Consider the following 18,733-nt stretch of genomic DNA (forward strand, 5'->3'; position numbering starts at 1 on the left):
TCACACTAGAAAAATTATTTTTCTTAAGAAATTTCTTGAGAGTGAAGGATTAGTGCACCTGCGTTAAAAAACGCACCAATAACGCAGGTGCGTTTTTGGCACGTTTTTGGTGCATTTTCGTTGCGTTTTCGTTGCGTTTTTTTTCAGGTTTTTCCCTGCGTTTTTTAATGCCTTTACATCAATAAAGCACGTTGAAAATTAAAAAAAAATAGATAATACAGAGATAGATAGATGATAGATAGATGGATAGATAGATAGAGGGATAGATAGATAGATAGATAGATGGATAGATAGATAGAAGGATAGATAGATAGATAGATAGATAGATAGATAGATAGATAGATAGATAGATAGATAGATAGATAGATAGATAGATAGATAGATAGAGGGATAGATAGAGAGATAGAGGGATAGATAGAGGGATAGATAGATAGATAGATAGATAGAGGGATAGATAGATAGATAGATAGATAGATAGATAGAGGGATAGATAGATAGATAGAGGGATAGATAGAGGGATAGATAGATAGAGGGATAGATAGATAGATAGATACATAGATAGATAGAGGGATAGATAGATAGATAGAAAGAAGGATAGATAGATAGATAGATAGATAGATAGATAGATAGATAGATAGAGGGATATATAGATAGATAGAGGGATAGATAGAGGGATAGATAGATAGATAGATAGATAGAAGGATAGATAGATAGATAGATAGATAGATAGATAGATAGATAGATAGAGGGATAGATAGATAGATAGATAGATAGATAGATAGATAGATAGATAGAGGGATAGATAGATAGATAGAGGGATAGATAGAGGGATAGATAGATAGATAGATAGATAGATAGATAGATAGAGGGATAGATAGATAGATAGATAGATAGATAGAGGGATAGATAGATAGAGGGATAGATAGCTAGAGGGATAGATAGAGGGATAGATAGATAGAGGGATAGATAGATAGATAGATAGATAGATAGATAGATAGATAGATAGATAGATAGATAGATAGATAGATAGAGGGATAGATAGATAGATAGAAGGATAGATAGATGGATAGATAGATAGATAGATAGATAGAGGGATAGATAGAGGGATAGATAGATAGATAGATAGATAGATAGATAGATAGATAGATAGATAGATAGAGGGATAGATAGATAGATAGAGGGAAAGATAGAGGGAAAGATAGATAGATAGATAGAGGGATGGATGGATAGATAGATAGATAGATAGATAATAGATATTTAGGGGAATAGTTAGATAGATAATAGAGGGATAGATAGATGATAGATAGATAGATAGATGATAGATAGATAGATAGATAGATAGATAGATAGAGGGATAGATAGATAGATAGATAGATAATAGATATTTAGGGGAATAGTTAGATAGATAATAGAGGGATAGATAGATGATAGATAGATAGATAGATGATAGATAGATAGATAGATAGATAGATAGATAGATAGAGGGATAGATAGATAGATAGATAATAGATATTTAGGGGAATAGTTAGATAGATAATAGAGGGATAGATAGATGATAGATAGATAGATAGATAGATAGATAGATAGATGATAGATAGATAGATAGATAGATAGATAGATAGATAGATAGATATAGATAGATATAGATAGATATAGATAGATAGAGAGATAGATAGATATTTAGGGGAATAGATAGATAGAGATAGATATTAGGGGGATAGATAGATAGATAGATAATATAGAAAGATAGATGATAGATAGATGGATGGGTGGATGGATAGATGAATAGATAATAAAGGGATAGATATTCCAGCTTTATTTATGATGTTTCCCCCCACACACACTGCAGTTCTTGCGGCCGGTAGTGTGTTCACATTACCGGCCATGAGAAATGTCCTGTAGTTACCCGCAGCCTCGCTCAGGAGCCGCATTCAGCACTCGCTTCCTGACCGAGGCTGTGTGGAGAACTGTCACACGCGTCTGGAGCAGGGCTGGGAGCGCCGCGGGACATCGCTGTGGATTACGTCGGAGCTGTGTGTTTGGGAGGGGTTAATAAACTGGAGAAAGAGGGGCTTTTTGTCTTTTATTCAAGATAAAGGATTTTTCGGTGTGTGTGTTTCTTTACTTTCACTTTCAGATTAGTGACGGCCGTGTCATAGATACTGCCATTACTAATCTTAGACTTAGCGGCAGCTATTGGTTGCCGTTAACTCCTTATTACCTGGATTGCCACCGCATCACGGCTTCTGGAAGAGCCGGGACACTCCGGTACTGCCGCATAATGGATGCGACAGTCCCGGGGCAGCTGCGGCTAATATTCTCGGCTGCGGGAGGGGGAGGGGCATTAACCCTGTCCCTCGCCCTCCCCAGCCTGAGAATACCAGGCTGCTGCTGTGTGCTTACAGGGCTGGAAGTAAAAATACAGTGGAGCACACGTTTTTTTTTTCTCTTCTTCTTCCTCTTCCTGTCCTAGTGACATCACTTCCCTGCAAAACGCAGGGCAGGGATGTACAATATGTCCCGAAAACGCAAAATAATGTGGGTATAACGCAGGAATAACACAGGAATAACGCACATCACTTGCTACCTGCGTTATTCCTGCGCTATTTCATGATTACATTACAGTCAATGGAGTGAAATAATGCACTTAGCTGCAGAAAAGAAGTGACATGCTCATTTTTTTTCTTAAGAAAATCTACTGAAAGAATTTTCTTAAGAAAAAAATGCAGTGTGCGCACAGCTAATTTTTTTTCCATAGGTTTTGCTGGGAAATGTCTGCAGAAAGGTGACAAGAATTTCTCAAAAAATTTCTGCAGCAAAAACGGACCAAAAACGCAGGTAAAAAACGCAGTGTGTGAACATAGCCTAAAGGTCCACTTTAGTGCCTACTCTTTATTTACCCTGCGTTGGAGCATTTAATTCCCTTTGCCATTGAAGGAGTTACGATTCATAACAGGTTGTTGTAACCTCAGCTACAGCCATTCCCTTCTGCTGTAAATATCTGCTCATCACTCCTTTCTATGCCGGCTATAGCTCATACTTATGCTGTCCACTTGGAAGGAACCTATCTCTGGAGGAAGCTGAGGTGTTGGTTCAGTTGCATCTGAGAAGTTCCTGCCAAAATTTAATTTGTTGTGTTTTTCTCCCCTGTTTGTCAATAGGAAGACTAGCATCTTGCTGGCCTTCACTAGGCGGGACAAAGTTCAGGGCCAGCAAGGGCTTAGGAAGTGCAGGCACGTGATCGACATATGGGGGAAGGACCCATCTTAAAATTCTAGGGAATGCAGGGATCAGTATCAGGTGAGGGTACCCTCTCCCTAGTGCCAGGACCTACCATTGTATTCTGTTCCTGTTGTACCTTATGTATTGTGGCGCTTTCTGGGAGTCCCCTTATACCTGGCGGAACCCCGGTACACACTGCGTGACAAGGATTTGTGCAGGATGAAGGAGCAGGTGGTTTATAATAACATTGATGTCCAATGGGGAACTGACCTGAGTTAAGCAGCTGTGTCAGTGTTCAGACCAAGGTATCATATTGCCAGAAATCATGGTCTCAGCGTCTTCCATGTCAACTATTAGGGAGGGGCAGAGAGATGTCTTACGCATCTAAGAGAGAGGGGCAGAGAGACATCCTATGCATCTACAGGGGGAGGGGCAAAGAGGCATCCTATGCATCTACAGGAGGAGGGGCAGAGAGACATCCTACGCATCTACAGGGGAGGGGCAGAGAAACATCCTACGCATCTACAGGGGGAGGGGCAAAGAGGCATCCTACACATCTACAGGAGGAGGGGCAGAGAAACATCCTACGCATCTACAGGAGGAGGGGCAGAGAGGCATCTACAGGGGGAGGGGCATAGAGACATCCTACGCATCTACAGGGGGGGCAGAGAGACATCCTATGCATCTACAGGGGGAGGGGCAAAGAGGCATCCTATGCATCTACAGGAGGACGGGCAGAGAGACATCCTACGCATCTACAGGGGAGGGGCAGAGAAACATCCTACGCATCTACAGGGGGAGGGGCAAAGAGGCATCCTATGCATCTACAGGAGGAGGGGCAGAGAGACATCCTACACATCTACAGGGGAGGGGCAGAGAAACATCTTACGCATCTACAGGGGGAGGGGCAAAGAGGCATCCTAAGCATCTACAGGGGGAGGGGCAGACAGACATCCTATGCATCTAAAGGGGGAGGGGCAGATAGGCATCCTACGCATCTACAGGGGGAGGGGCAGACAGACATCCTATGCATCTAAAGGGGGAGGGGCAGACAGACATCCTATGCATCTAAAGGGGGAGGGGCAGGTAGGCATCCTACGCATCTACAGGGGGAGGGGCAGACAGACATCCTATGCATCTAAAGGGGGAGGGGCAGATAGGCATCCTACGCATCTACAGGGGGAGAGGCAGAGAGGCTTCCTATTCATCAGCAGTGGCGAGGGGCAGAGAGAAATCCTTTGCATCAACAGGGGGAGGGGCAGAGAGAGACATCCTATGCATCTACAGGGAGAGGGGCAGAGAGACATCCTATGCATCTAAAGGGGGAGGGGCAGAGAGGCATCCTATGCATCAACAGAGGGAGGGGCAGAGAGACATCCTATGCATCAACAGGGGAGGGGCAGAGAAACATCCTATGCATCTACAGGGGGAGGGGCAAAGAGACATCCTATGCATCTAAAGGAGGAGGGGCAGAGAGACATCCTACGCATCTACAGGGGAGGGGCAAAAAAACATCTTACGCATCTACGGGGGAGGGGCAAAGAGGCATCCTATGCATCTACAGGGGGAGGGGCAGAGAGACATCCTATGCATCTACAGGGGGAGGGGCAGAGAGACATCCTATGCATCTACAGGGGGAGGGGCAGAGAGGCATCCTATGCATCTACAGGGGGAGGGGCAGAGAGACATCCTATGCATCTACAGGGGGAGGGGCAGAGAGACATCCTATGCATCTACAGGGGGAGGGGCAGAGAGGCATCCTATGCATCTACAGGGGGAGGGGCAGAGAGACATCCTATGCATCTACAGGGGGAGGGGCAGAGAGACATCCTATGCATCTAAAGGGGGAGGGGCAGATAGGCATCCTACGCATCTACAGGGGGAGGGGCAGACAGACATCCTATGCATCTAAAGGGGGAGGGGCAGATAGGCATCCTATTCATCAGCAGTGGCGAGGGGCAGAAAGAAATCCTTTGCATCAACAGGGGGAGGGGCAGAGAGACATCCTATGCATCTACAGGGGGAGGGGCAGAGAGACATCCTATGCATCTAAAGGGGGAGGGGCAAAGAGGCATCCTATGCATCAACAGAGGGAGGGGCAGAGAGACATCCTATGCATCAACAGAGAGAGGGGCAGAGAGACATCCTATGCATCAACAGGGAGAGGGGCAGAGAGACATCCTATGCATCTACAGGGGGAGAGGCAGAGAGACATCCTATGCATCTAAAGGGGGAGGGGCAGAGAGGCATTTTATGCATCTACAGGGGGAGGGGCAGAGAGACATCCTACACATCTACAGGGGGGGCAGAGAGGCATCCTATGCATCTACAGGGGAAGGGGCAGAGAGACATCCTATGCATCTACAGGGGGAGGGGCAGAGAGACATCCTATGCATCTACAGGGGGAGACACAGAGAGATGTCCTACGCATCTACAGGGGGAGGGGCAGACAGACATCCTATGCATCTAAAGGGGAGGGGCAAATAGGCATCCTATGCATCTACAGGGGGAGGGGCAGAGAGGCTTCTTATTCATCAGCAGTGGCGAGGGGCAGAGAGAAATCCTTTGCATCAACAGAGGGAGGGGCAGATAGACATCCTATGCATCTACAGGGGGAGGGGCAGAGAGACATCCTATGCATCTAAAGGGGGAGGGGCAGAGAGGCATCCTATGCATCAACAGAGGGAGGGGCAGAGAGACATCCTATGCATCTACAGGGAGAGGGGCAGAGAGACATCCTATGCATCTACAGGGGGAGGGGCAGAGAGACATCCTATGCATCTAAAGGGGGAGGGGCAAATAGGCATCCTATGCATCTACAGGGGGAGGGGCAGAGAGGCTTCCTATTCATCAGCAGTGGCGAGGGGCAGAGAGAAATCCTTTGCATCAATAGAGGGAGGGGCAGATAGACATCCTATGCATCTACAGGGGGAGGGGCAGAGAGACATCCTATGCATCTAAAGGGGGAGGGGCAGAGAGGCATCCTATGCATCAACAGAGGGAGGGGCAGAGAGACATCCTATGCATCAACAGGGAGAGGGGCAGAGAGACATCCTATGCATCTACAGGGGGAGAGGCAGAGAGACATCTTATGCCTCTAAAGGGGGAGGGGCAGAGAGGCATCTACAGGGGGAGGGGCAGAGAGACATCCTACGCATCTACAGGGGGGGCAGAGAGGCATCCTATGCATCTACAGGGGGAGTGGCAGAGAGGCATCCTATGCATCAACAGAGGGAGGGTCAGAGAGACATCCTATGCATTAACAGGGGAGGGGCAGAGAAACATCCTATGCATCTACAGGGGGAGGGGCAAAGAGACATCCTATGCATCTACAGGATGAGGGGCAGAGAGACATCCTACACATCTACAGGGGAGGCGCAGAGAAACATCTTACGCATCTACAGGGGGAGGGGCAAAGAGGCATCATATGCATCTACAGGGGGAGGGGCAGAGAGACATCCTATGCATCTACAGGGGGAGGGGCAGAGAGACATCTTATGCATCTACAGGGGGAGGGGCAGAGAGACATCCTATGCATCTACAGGGGAAGGGGCAGAGAGACATCCTATGCATCTACAGGGGGAGGGGCAGAGAGGCATCCTATGTATCTACAGGGGGAGGGGCAGAGAGACATCCTATGCATCTAAAGGGGGAGGGGCAGATAGGCATCCTATTCATCAGCAGTGGCGAGGGGCAGAAAGAAATCCTTTGCATCAACAGGGGGAGGGGCAGAGAGACATCCTATGCATCTACAGGGGGAGGGGCAGAGAGACATCCTATGCATCTAAAGGGGGAGGGGCAAAGAGGCATCCTATGCATCAACAGAGGGAGGGGCAGAGAGACATCCTATGCATCAACAGAGAGAGGGGCAGAGAGACATCCTATGCATCAACAGGGAGAGGGGCAGAGAGACATCCTATGCATCTACAGGGGGAGAGGCAGAGAGACATCCTATGCATCTAAAGGGGGAGGGGCAGAGAGGCATTTTATGCATCTACAGGGGGAGGGGCAGAGAGACATCCTACACATCTACAGGGGGGGCAGAGAGGCATCCTATGCATCTACAGGGGAAGGGGCAGAGAGACATCCTATGCATCTACAGGGGGAGGGGCAGAGAGACATCCTATGCATCTACAGGGGGAGACACAGAGAGATGTCCTACGCATCTACAGGGGGAGGGGCAGACAGACATCCTATGCATCTAAAGGGGAGGGGCAAATAGGCATCCTATGCATCTACAGGGGGAGGGGCAGAGAGGCTTCTTATTCATCAGCAGTGGCGAGGGGCAGAGAGAAATCCTTTGCATCAACAGAGGGAGGGGCAGATAGACATCCTATGCATCTACAGGGGGAGGGGCAGAGAGACATCCTATGCATCTAAAGGGGGAGGGGCAGAGAGGCATCCTATGCATCAACAGAGGGAGGGGCAGAGAGACATCCTATGCATCTACAGGGAGAGGGGCAGAGAGACATCCTATGCATCTACAGGGGGAGGGGCAGAGAGACATCCTATGCATCTAAAGGGGGAGGGGCAAATAGGCATCCTATGCATCTACAGGGGGAGGGGCAGAGAGGCTTCCTATTCATCAGCAGTGGCGAGGGGCAGAGAGAAATCCTTTGCATCAATAGAGGGAGGGGCAGATAGACATCCTATGCATCTACAGGGGGAGGGGCAGAGAGACATCCTATGCATCTAAAGGGGGAGGGGCAGAGAGGCATCCTATGCATCAACAGAGGGAGGGGCAGAGAGACATCCTATGCATCAACAGGGAGAGGGGCAGAGAGACATCCTATGCATCTACAGGGGGAGAGGCAGAGAGACATCTTATGCCTCTAAAGGGGGAGGGGCAGAGAGGCATCTACAGGGGGAGGGGCAGAGAGACATCCTACGCATCTACAGGGGGGGCAGAGAGGCATCCTATGCATCTACAGGGGGAGTGGCAGAGAGGCATCCTATGCATCAACAGAGGGAGGGTCAGAGAGACATCCTATGCATTAACAGGGGAGGGGCAGAGAAACATCCTATGCATCTACAGGGGGAGGGGCAAAGAGACATCCTATGCATCTACAGGATGAGGGGCAGAGAGACATCCTACACATCTACAGGGGAGGCGCAGAGAAACATCTTACGCATCTACAGGGGGAGGGGCAAAGAGGCATCATATGCATCTACAGGGGGAGGGGCAGAGAGACATCCTATGCATCTACAGGGGGAGGGGCAGAGAGACATCTTATGCATCTACAGGGGGAGGGGCAGAGAGACATCCTATGCATCTACAGGGGAAGGGGCAGAGAGACATCCTATGCATCTACAGGGGGAGGGGCAGAGAGGCATCCTATGTATCTACAGGGGGAGGGGCAGAGAGACATCCTATGCATCTACAGGGGGAGGGGCAGACAGACATCCTATGCATCCGAAGGGGGAGGGGCAGATAGGCATCCTACGCATCTACAGGGGGAGGGGCAGACAGACATCCTATGCATCTAAAGGGGAGGGGCAGATAGGCATCCTATTCATCAGCAGTGGCGAGGGGCAGAGAGAAATCCTTTGCATCAACAGGGGGAGGGGAAGAGAGACATCCAATGCATCTACAGGGGGAGTGGCAGAGAGACATCCTATGCATCAACATGGAGAGGGGCAGAGAGACATCCTATGCATCTACAGGGGGAGAGGCAGAGAGACATCCTATGCATCTAAAGGGGGAGGGGCAGAGAGGCATTTTATGCATCTACAGGGGGAGGGGCAGAGAGAAATCCTACACATCTACAGGGGGGGCAGAGAGGCATCCTATGCATCTACAGGGGAAGGGGCAGAGAGACATCCTATGCATCTACAGGGGGAGGGGCAGAGAGACATCCTATGCATCTACAGGGGGAGACACAGAGAGACGTCCTATGCATCTACAGGGGGAGGGGCAGACAGACATCCTATGCATCTAAAGGGGGAGGGGCAAATAGGCATCCTATGCATCTACAGGGGGAGGGGCAGAGAGACATCCGATGCATCTACAGGGGGAGACACAGAGAGACGTCCTATGCATTTACAGGGGGAGGGGCAGACAGACATCCTATGCATCTAAAGGGGGAGGGGCAAATAGGTATCATATGCATCTACAGGGGGAGGGGCAGAGAGGCTTCCTATTCATCAGCAGTGGCGAGGTGCAGAGAGAAATCCTTTGCATCAACAGAGGGAGGGGCAGATAGACATCCTATGCATCTACAGGGGGAGGGGCAGAGAGACATCCTATGCATCTAAAGGGGGAGGGACAGAGAGGCATTCTATGCATCAACAGAGGGAGGGGCAGAGAGACATCCCATGCATCTACAGGGAGAGGGGCAGAGAGACATCCTATGCATCTACAGGGGGAGGGGCAGAGAGACATCCTATGCATCTAAAGGGGAAGGGGCAGACAGACATCCTATGCATCTAAAGGGGGAGGGGCAAATAGGCATCCTATGCATCTACAGGGGGAGGGGCAGAGAGGCTTCCTATTCATCAGCAGTGGCGAGGGGCAGAGAGAAATCCTTTGCATCAATAGAGGGAGGGGCAGATAGACATCCTTTGCATCTACAGGGGGAGGGGCAAAGAGGCATCCTATGCATCTACAGGAGGACGGGCAGAGAGACATCCTACGCATCTACAGGGGAGGGGCAGAGAAACATCCTACGCATCTACAGGGGGAGGGGCAAAGAGGCATCCTATGCATCTACAGGAGGAGGGGCAGAGAGACATCCTACACATCTACAGGGGAGGGGCAGAGAAACATCTTACGCATCTACAGGGGGAGGGGCAAAGATGCATCCTAAGCATCTACAGGGGGAGGGTCAGACAGACATCCTATGCATCTAAAGGGGGAGGGGCAGATAGGCATCCTACGCATCTACAGGGGGAGAGGCAGAGAGGCTTCCTATTCATCAGCAGTGGCGAGGGGCAGAGAGAAATCCTTTGCATCAACAGGGGGAGGGGCAGAGAGAGACATCCTATGCATCTACAGGGAGAGGGGCAGAGAGACATCCTATGCATCTAAAGGGGGAGGGGCAGAGAGGCATCCTATGCATCAACAGAGGGAGGGGCAGAGAGACATCCTATGCATCAACAGGGGAGGGGCAGAGAAACATCCTATGCATCTACAGGGGGTGGGGCAAAGAGACATCCTATGCATCTACAGGAGGAGGGGCAGAGAGACATCCTATGCATCTACAGGGGAGGGGCAGAGAAACATCTTACGCATCTACGGGGGGAGGGGCAAAGAGGCATCCTATGCATCTACAGGGGGAGGGGCAGAGAGACATCCTATGCATCTACAGGGGGAGGGGCAGAGAGACATCCTATGCATCTACAGGGGGAGGGGCAGAGAGGCATCCTATGCATCTACAGGGGGAGGGGCAGAGAGGCATCCTATGCATCTACAGGGGGAGGGGCAGAGAGACATCCTATGCATCTACAGGGGGAGGGGCAGAGAGGCATCCTATGCATCTACAGGGGGAGGGGCAGAGAGACATCCTATGCATCTACAGGGGGAGGGGCAGACAGACATCCTATGCATCTAAAGGGGGAGGGGCAGATAGGCATCCTACGCATCTACAGGGGGAGGGGCAGACAGACATCCTATGCATCTAAAGGGGGAGGGGCAGATAGGCATCCTATTCATCAGCAGTGGCGAGGGGCAGAGAGAAATCCTTTGCATCAACAGGGGGAGGGGCAGAGAGACATCCTATGCATCTACAGGGGGAGGGGCAGAGAGACATCCTATGCATCTAAAGGGGGAGGGGCAAAGAGGCATCCTATGCATCAACAGAGGGAGGGGCAGAGATACATCCTATTCATCAACAGAGAGAGGGGCAGAGAGACATCCTATGCATCAACAGGGAAAGGAGCAGAGAGACATCCTATGCATCTACAGGGGGAGAGGCAGAGAGACATCCTATGCATCTAAAGGGGGAGTGGCAGAGAGGCATTTTATGGATCTACAGGGGGAGGGGCAGAGAGATATCCTACACATCTACAGGGGGGGCAGAGAGGCATCCTATGCATCTACAGGGGAAGGGGCAGAGAGACATCCTATGCATCTACAGGGGGAGGGGCAGAGAGACATCCTATGCATCTACAGGGGGAGACACAGAGAGATGTCCTACGCATCTACAGGGGGAGGGGCAGACAGACATCCTATGCATCTAAAGGGGAGGGGCAAATAGGCATCCTATGCATCTACAGGGGGAGGGGCAGAGAGGCTTCTTATTCATCAGCAGTGGCGAGGGGCAGAGAGAAATCCTTTGCATCAACAGAGGGAGGGGCAGATAGACATCCTATGCATCTACAGGGGGAGGGGCAGAGAGACATCCTATGCATCTAAAGGGGGAGGGGCAGAGAGGCATCCTATGCATCAACAGAGGGAGGGGCAGAGAGACATCCTATGCATCTACAGGGAGAGGGGCAGAGAGACATCCTATGCATCTACAGGGGGAGGGGCAGAGAGACATCCTATGCATCTAAAGGGGGAGGGGCAAATAGGCATCCTATGCATCTACAGGGGGAGGGGCAGAGAGGCTTCCTATTCATCAGCAGTGGCGAGGGGCAGAGAGAAATCCTTTGCATCAATAGAGGGAGGGGCAGATAGACATCCTATGCATCTACAGGGGGAGGGGCAGAGAGACATCCTATGCATCTAAAGGGGGAGGGGCAGAGAGGCATCCTATGCATCAACAGAGGGAGGGGCAGAGAGACATCCTATGCATCAACAGGGAGAGGGGCAGAGAGTCATCCTATGCATCTACAGGGGGAGAGGCAGAGAGACATCTTATGCATCTAAAGGGGGAGGGGCAGAGAGGCATCTACAGGGGGAGGGGCAGAGAGACATCCTACGCATCTACAGGGGGGGCAGAGAGGCATCCTATGCATCTACAGGGGGAGGGGCAGAGAGGCATCCTATGCATCAACAGAGGGAGGGGCAGAGAGACATCCTATGCATCAACAGGGAGAGGGGCAGAGAGACATCCTATGCATCTACAGGGGGAGAGGCAGAGTGACATCTTATGCATCTAAAGGGGGAGGGGCAGAGAGGCATCTACAGGGGGAGGGGCAGAGAGACATCCTACGCATCTACAGGGGGGCAGAGAGGCATCCTATGCATCTACAGGGGGAGGGGCAGAGAGGCATCCTATGCATCAACAGAGGGAGGGTCAGAGAGACATCCTATGCATCAACAGGGGAGGGGCAGAGAAACATCCTATGCATCTACAGGGGGAGGGGCAAAGAGACATCCTATGCATCTACAGGATGAGGGGCAGAGAGACATCCTACACATCTACAGGGGAGGCGCAGAGAAACATCTTACGCATCTACAGGGGGAGGGGCAAAGAGGCATCATATGCATCTACAGGGGGAGGGGCAGAGAGACATCCTATGCATCTACAGGGGGAGGGGCAGAGAGACATCTTATGCATCTACAGGGGGAGGGGCAGAGAGACATCCTATGCATCTACAGGGGAAGGGGCAGAGAGACATCCTATGCATCTACAGGGGGAGGGGCAGAGAGGCATCCTATGTATCTACAGGGGGAGGGGCAGAGAGACATCCTATGCATCTACAGGGGGAGGGGCAGACAGACATCCTATGCATCTAAAGGGGGAGGGGCAGATAGGCATCCTACGCATCTACAGGGGGAGGGGCAGACAGACATCCTATGCATCTAAAGGGGGAGGGGCAGGTAGGCATCCTATTCATCAGCAGTGGCGAGGGGCAGAGAGAAATCCTTTGCATCAACAGGGGGAGGGGAAGGGAGACATCCTATGCATCTACAGGGGGAGTGGCAGAGAGACATCCTATGCATCAACAGGGAGAGGGGCAGAGAGACATCCTATGCATCTACAGGGGGAGAGGCAGAGAGACATCCTATGCATCTAAAGGGGGAGGGGCAGAGAGGCATTTTATGCATCTACAGGGGGAGGGGCAGAGAGAAATCCTACACATCTACAGGGGGGGCAGAGAGGCATCCTATGCATCTACAGGGGAAGGGGCAGAGAGACATCCTATGCATCTACAGGGGGAGGGGCAGAGAGACATCCTATGCATCTACAGGGGGAGACACAGAGAGACGTCCTACGCATCTACAGGGGGAGGGGCAGACAGACATCCTATGCATCTAAAGGGGGAGGGGCAAATAGGCATCCTATGCATCTACAGGGGGAGGGGCAGAGAGACATCCGATGCATCTACAGGGGGAGACACAGAGAGACGTCCTATGCATTTACAGGGGGAGGGGCAGACAGACATCCTATGCATCTTAAGGGGGAGGGGCAAATAGGTATCATATGCATCTACAGGGGGAGGGGCAGAGAGGCTTCCTATTCATCAGCAGTGGCGAGGGGCAGAGAGAAATCCTTTGCATCAACAGAGGGAGGGGCAGATAGACATCCTATGCATCTACAGGGGGAGGGGCAGAGAGACATCCTATGCATCTAAAGGGGGAGGGACAGGGAGGCATTCTATGCATCAACAGAGGGAGGGGCAGAGAGACATCCCATGCATCTACAGGGAGAGGGGCAGAGAGACATCCTATGCATCTACAGGGGGAGGGGCAGAGAGACATCCTATGCATCTAAAGGGGAAGGGGCAGACAGACATCCTATGCATCTAAAGGGGGAGGGGCAAATAGGCATCCTATGCATCTACAGGGGGAGGGGCAGAGAGGCTTCCTATTCATCAGCAGTGGCGAGGGGCAGAGAGAAATCCTTTGCATCAATAGAGGGAGGGGCAGATAGACATCCTTTGCATCTACAGGGGGAGGGGCAGAGAGACATCCTATGCATCTAAAGGGGGAGGGGCAGAGAGGCATCCTATGCATCAACAGAGGGAGGGGCAGAGAGACATCCTAAGCATCAACAGGGAGAGGGGCAGAGAGACATACTATGCATCTACAATGGGAGAGGCAGAGAGACATCCTATGCATCTAAAGGGGGAGGGGAAGAGAGGCATCTACAGGGGGAGGGGCAGAGAGACATCCTACGCATCTACAGGGGGGGCATAGAGGCATCCTATGCATCTACAGGGGGAGGGGCAGAGAGACATCCTATGCATCTACAGGGGGAGGGGCAGAGAGACATCCTACGCATCTACAAGGGGAGGGGCAGAGAGACATCCTATGCATCTACAGGGGGGGCAGAGAGGCATCCTATGCATCTACAGGGGGAGGGGCAGAGAGACATCCTATGCATCTACAGGGGGAGGGGCAAAGAGACATCCTACGCATCTACAAGGGGAGGGGCAGAGAGACATCCTATGCATCTACAGGGGGAGACACAGAGAGACGTCCTATGCATCTACAGGGGGAGGGGCAGAGAGACATCATACGCATCTACAGGGGGAGGGGCAGAGAGATATCATATGCATCTACAGGGGGAGGAGCAGAGAGGCTTCAAATGTATCCACAGTGGGGAGGGGCAGCGAGACATCCTACGAATCAACAGTGGGGAGGGACAGAGAGACATCCTATGCATCAACAGGTAGGAAGGGCAGAGACATCCTACACATCAACATGGGGGAGGCGCAGAGAGATGTTCTACAGCGTCAATGAGGGAGGGGCACAGACACATCAGTTGGAAGCATCAACCTGGGAAACCCAGATGCTGAAACCCAGAGTGAGCTCATAGTGCCTACTCCTTCTATTGGACCAAATGAAAAGTGGGTCAGAATATAAGAATATAGAAAAAGACTGAGCAGGAGGAAAGAACCAAAGAAAGAGTATACTAGTATAATAGATAACATTAATACCAGAATCAGGAACCCACAATGATGGATGTATCAACTAGAGTATGACATAGTGAGTGACACATTTACCCAGAGAAATAGTAATAGGGCCATTCGATTGTAATTTATAGTGCTAAGATATGTGGATCAAAGAATATGGGAACATAGACATGCATTACTGTATGAAAAACATGCAAAAATTGAGATACTTATCACACAAAATTGTTCCACATATCTTATCACTGCAGAGTGCAGCTGTCTCGCTTTTGTTACTGTTTCATGTTCAGTTTGCACCTGTTCACATTTGAAAGGTAAAATGTGCCATTAGTCTTTTTCTTAAATTACAGGGTCATACCTCCTGATTCAGCACTTCTGCGGTTCCTGTCTGCCTATAAATCTTAAGTTTTTTAACCCAAAGAGAGGCATTAATTTGATCGAGAGCCAACAAAAATGAGTTTGCCTTGACGCTGGCTGTTGGGCTCATATAAAACTGGCCATTTTTGTGTGCTATGTATCTCAATTTTTACATGTTTTTTCCTAGTAGTAATGCATGTCTATATTCCCAGATTCATTGTTCCACATGTCTACAGAGTGCAGCTGTCTCCTTTTTGTTACTATGTTTCGTGTTCAGTTTGCGCCTGTTCACATTAGAAAGGTAGGATGTGCCATCAGTCTTTTCTTACATTACATAGTTATGCCTTCTGATTCAGCACTCCTGCTCTTCAGCCTCAGGTGATTTTAATTCTCCATTTGCAGGTTTCTATCCACCCATAATTTGTAGTTTTTTTAATCCAAACAGAGACATTAGAGTAGGCTGGGACCCAATAAAATGAGGTCACCTTGTCGCTGGTTGTTGGGCTCACATAAAACTGGCCATTTTGTGTGCTGTGTATCTCAATATTTTCATGTTTTTCATAGCAGTAAAGCATGTCTATATTCCCATATTCATTTTTCCACATATCTTAATACTACAGAGTTCAACTGTCTCCTTTTTGTTACTATGGGAAGGCAGGGGTCAGCCGGACACAATGGGTGTGTGCGCACTGACGAAACCCAATGCAGAGGACATGAAGAAAGTGGAAGGTGCTTTGAGAAAGAAACCCACAAGATGGCAGCAATGTATATATACATATATATATATATATATATATATATATATATATATATATATATATATATATATATATATATATAAAAGGGTACGTATATAGCAAACCAATGCAATAACCACAGGATGACAAAAAAGAAAATTATTGATAAAAAGTATATGATAAATAATTTAAAAATATTCAACTGGATAATGTACCTTTAGATTATAGCAGAGAAATAAAAAAAATTGCATCAACAAATTAATGCAAAATTAAAAAAAATAGTGTGAAACTTTTCTAGCACAAACACCAGCAAAATGATTAAATAAACCATATAGTACTGCAAAAACATAAATAAATAAATAAATAAAATAATATGTAGTTCAAAGAAAGGATGGGAAAGTGAGGAAGGGAAGTGAGGAGGTGTGGAGGTGAGGGTAAAAAAAAAATTGCATAAAAAGGTATATTAAATTGTATCTATAGATACCGTGTTACCCTGAAAATAAGACAGGGCTTTATATTATTGTTTGCTCCAGAAGATGAGCTAGGGCTTATTTTCAGGGGATGTCTTATTTTGTTTTCTCATGAACAACAATCCAAACAAAAAAAAATAAAAAATCGACTTTTATTGAAATATGATCATATTACATTCTGGAACATCAATATAACTCTCCAAACCTCGTGTAACATATAGATCAGCCTGTCAGCTCTTCAGCTCCTCCTCCTGCAATTAGGAGACCTTTGATCACATGTGATGTCAAAAAGGTCCTTAAGCAGTCCTATCGCCAGGATATAAACACTGGGGCCTCTAGGAGAATGGGGTCTTGTGAATATCCCCACTTTGCTCTCCCTTCCGACTAATTCCAGTCCAGCATACCAGCCTGTCTCCTGTTCAATTCTTTTAGGCTTCTGCATTTAAGAGACCTTTGGTCGCATGACTGTGATGTCACAAAGGTCCTTAAGCAATACAATTATCAGAATATAAATGCTGGGACCATTAGAATGTAAAATTACCCAGTTTGCTCTCCCTTCCCCCTAATGCCAGTCCTGTATACCAGCCTGTCTCCTGTTCAGTTCTTTTAGACTCCTGCAATTAAGAGTCTTTTGGTCGCATGATCGGATGTCACAAAGGTCCTTAAGCAGTCCTATAACTGGGATATTAATGCTGTGGCCCCTAGAATGTAAAATTTGCTCTCCCTTCCCCCTAATGCCAGTCCTGCATACCAGCCTGTCTCTTGTTCAGTTCTTTTAGACTCCTGTAATTAAGAGGCCTTTGGTCGCATGACTGTGATGTCACAAAGGTCCTTAAGCAGTCCAATCATCAGAATATAAATGCTGGGGTCCCTAGAATGTAAAATTACCCAGTTTGCTCTCCCTTCCCCCTAATACCAGTCCTGCTTATCAGCCTGTCTCCTGTTCAGTTCTTTTAGACTCCTGCAATTAAGAGTCCTTTGGTCACATGACTGTGATGTCGCAAAGGTCCTTAAGCAGTCCTATCATCAGGATATAAATGCTGGAGCCCATAGAATGTAAAATTACCCAGTTGCTTTCCCTTCCACCTAATGCCAGTCCTGCTTATTAGTCTGTCTCCTCTTCAGTTCTTGTAGACTCCTGTAATTAAGAGACCTTTGATTACATCTTGTCACAAAGGTCCTTAAATAATCTTAACCTCGGAATACAACAGTTGGGGGCCCTAAGAGCCGCACTCTTCCCTGAGAAGTTGTACAGCCCAATCGCCGACCCTGACAAGGGCTTATTTTTGGAGTAGGGCTTACAGTTCGAGCATTCTCCAAAAATCCTGTAAATTCAGGCTAGGGCTTATTTTTGGGGTAGGTTTTATTTTCAGGGAAACAAGGTAACATATATAAAGAGTAGGTGTATACAATCGTGAGTATCCAAAACGTCATAAATCTGCAAAGTATCTAAATGCATATGTACAAAAATGGTTAGTAAATGAAGGTGAGCAAAATAGCTAAATAAATAAGACTGAATTCTAAATCACTTAGCTTAAACTTAAGGGCTTGTTATGGGGACATATTGGATCTAGGAGAGGTTTCTTGTGGATTCTTATGACATTTTTTCTAAAAAAAAAAAAACCCTACAATTTTTCTTGATAGTGGATTTTACCCATTGTTTGGTTGGCCGGGGTACTTGACTATTGTCTTTGATTGACTGCCAAAGGCAACATTTGTACTTTTTCTACAATGGTGACTGTATTAACAATAAATCGTGAAAGTTTGTGCGATTTTTGTTCTTTCATCCAACTAATAGATTTAGAAACAAGACCCACCACCACACGTGACATGGATTTACTAAGAAGATATTTGGGATAGGAAGGACCCTTGACAGCTTCAAATCAAAACAAGGACACTCAATGGTGTTTCCAATGTCTCCCAAATTGGCCTCTATGTGTGACTTGCGATCATGATTCCTCCATCACCGAATGCCGGATGGATACTCTAGTACAAGTCACAAAGTAGGTGCCAGACTGTTTGCCATATATACCATGTTTCCCCAAAAATAAGACAGGGCCTTATATTATTTGTTGTCCCGTAAAGTGTGCTAGGGTTTATTTTTAGGGTAGGTCTTATTTTTGGGGAGACATGACTAAGTTTACTCCCCAAAAGAAGGCAGACACCCCCCCCCCTAGGAGAATCACACTTACCAGACCCTGGACA

This window comes from Anomaloglossus baeobatrachus, chromosome 11, assembly GCF_048569485.1.
Source record: "Anomaloglossus baeobatrachus isolate aAnoBae1 chromosome 11, aAnoBae1.hap1, whole genome shotgun sequence".
Lineage (NCBI taxonomy): Eukaryota > Metazoa > Chordata > Amphibia > Anura > Aromobatidae > Anomaloglossus > Anomaloglossus baeobatrachus.